This window comes from Antedon mediterranea, chromosome 3, assembly GCF_964355755.1.
Source record: "Antedon mediterranea chromosome 3, ecAntMedi1.1, whole genome shotgun sequence".
NCBI classification, from domain to species: Eukaryota; Metazoa; Echinodermata; class Crinoidea; order Comatulida; family Antedonidae; genus Antedon; species Antedon mediterranea.
In genome coordinates this window covers 12,004,258-12,006,557 of record NC_092672.1, presented here as the reverse complement: position 1 = coordinate 12,006,557, position 2,300 = coordinate 12,004,258, and positions in this window count along the sequence as shown.

Sequence of the window (2,300 nt, the reverse complement as noted above, 5' to 3'; positions counted from 1 at the left end):
CGTTCCTTATGAAATTTGGGTCTTCCACCATGTAATATAATGTTTGCGGTTGTTGAGGTACTAATGAAGACTCTGACTCGCTTGACTGTCGTAACACATATATTGTTTATTCAGTATAATACTTCAGTACAATATACAACTATAAGTATAGATAAGGAACGGACGATCTATGATTGATGCTGTCAGTGAGGTGTGAAGTGTGTAGGTCTGCTTCTGAAGAAGTGGCTGTGAGGTGTGTGCTCCGTGAGGTGGCTGTAAGGTGTGTGCTCCGTGAGGTGGCTGTAAGGTGTGTCTGGGCCCTTCTGAAACTTGGGAGTATATTGGCTCAGTTCATTTGCATAATGTCATTACATCATTTGTGAGGGTAACGATTGGTCCTAAGTTGATCCAGGGGTGTTTAAGTGGGAGTGATTAACGGTATAATAAGGTATTTCTGTGATGGATGACACTGTCAAATCTGTACTTAAATAGTGTCGATCACTCCTGGTTTAACGATGGGAAAGTCACAAAATTAAGCTAAGTGTTTTCTTTAGGGATTCTATTATAAACTAAATGGTCATTAAAACATCTGGACAAACTCTCCTTTGGACTTTCTGGGTCAAGTTTGTGAACCTATTTGAATTCCGATACAAAGGTCAATTTCTTAAATATAAAAGTATATCTTTATATCACAATAAATGCAGACAGCAACGGAAAATGTTGAAGAAAATATTGTAGAAAAGTCACCTTAAGTTTAGTAGGTAAAAGGTTATTTCAAAAGTGGAAACAAAATACTATTTAAAAGCTTCCGGGACTAGCTTATTTTTAGTATTACCTTATAAGCTACAGTTTTACAGATACACCTATGGACATTACCAGAATCGGGTGAGTATAACAATTTCACAGCTATTCCTTGCTATCTATGGTTATGCTAGTTGATGACTATAGTTTGCTATTTATTACTATGACCAATCCTGCGCCTTAGTGTCACCGTAGCAGGACTGGATTTAACATCGCCATGTTTTTCACATGGTCAATTGTATTATGGTTGTTCCAGAATTGGATCATCAAAATCATTGTATATACTATGCCAAGACAACAAAACAACAAACATTGTATATCTATAAGAAATTTCAAATAATGTAATGTATATTACGTTGTTTCTTTTTAAATGTATTTTAAAACTTTTCTCACGGTAAAAAAAAAAAAAAAAAAAAATATATATATATATATATATATATATATATATATATAATGTAGAAGCATTTCAGTTACCATTTATTACTGTTTTAATTGTATTGTAATCGATTATTATCCCGGTGTCTGAAAATTCAGGGCATCACATAAATACGGTCTATTTAAAGTACTATAAAATTAAAAAAACACATGACGACTGCATTAAATCCAACGACTTTTTTTTTATTTCGTGAGGGCGACATAATGAAATAACTAGTCTAATTAGATTATTACTATACAGTACTATTTATGTATCTTTTTATCGCTTTCATTTAAATGTTACGTATGGTTTAAAAAGTAAAATGTCAAACATTGTTCGTAACCATTTCATTCATATTGGTCTCCTTGCACTAAGTGACAATACTCAATCACGAATGCAGCTCAATATAGCCTATTGTTTGATATTGACTTATTTAATTGGTATTACTATTAGTTAATACTTATTAGTTAATACTTAATATTAGGCTGGTTACTTAGTCTTCAAAAAAATATTCCATTTTCCAATTTATAACTTCTCTCTCAATCATTTTCTCGGTTGAACTCTGTGCTTATTAGATACCCCTCCCCCCCCCCCCCCCCGTCGAAGACGGGTACTGCTGCTAGTGTTCTATATATCTTTAAAACTGCTAGTATATTATAATGTGTGCAGTCACTAATACATTCCTAATGTCTATCACCTTGAGGATAGTCGAAGTTATTTTGTTTTTATTTGAATGGAACAACACGAATTTTATCATTTGTTCTGTTGTGTGTTTTTGTTTATTGTTTGTATAATTTTATTGCGGTTGGTGAAACTGACTTGGTGTATTGTATTGTACTGTATTGTACTTGTGTGTATTTTATCAATAATACTTACACAGTTAATCCTATTTTATAAATACTAGACATCTATTTATATAAAAAAATGATTTCGGCAACAACAATCCGTCTTTAATTCAGAATGTATAGTATTTGTGAACACAGTCATAACACTCTTTTTGATCCACCTCTATCGAATTATTTGACCCTGATTATGTATCTTATCAACACTTATAATGTTTTTAGGTAGTTGCTACTTATTTTATTTATTTAAGAGGTCAAAATGA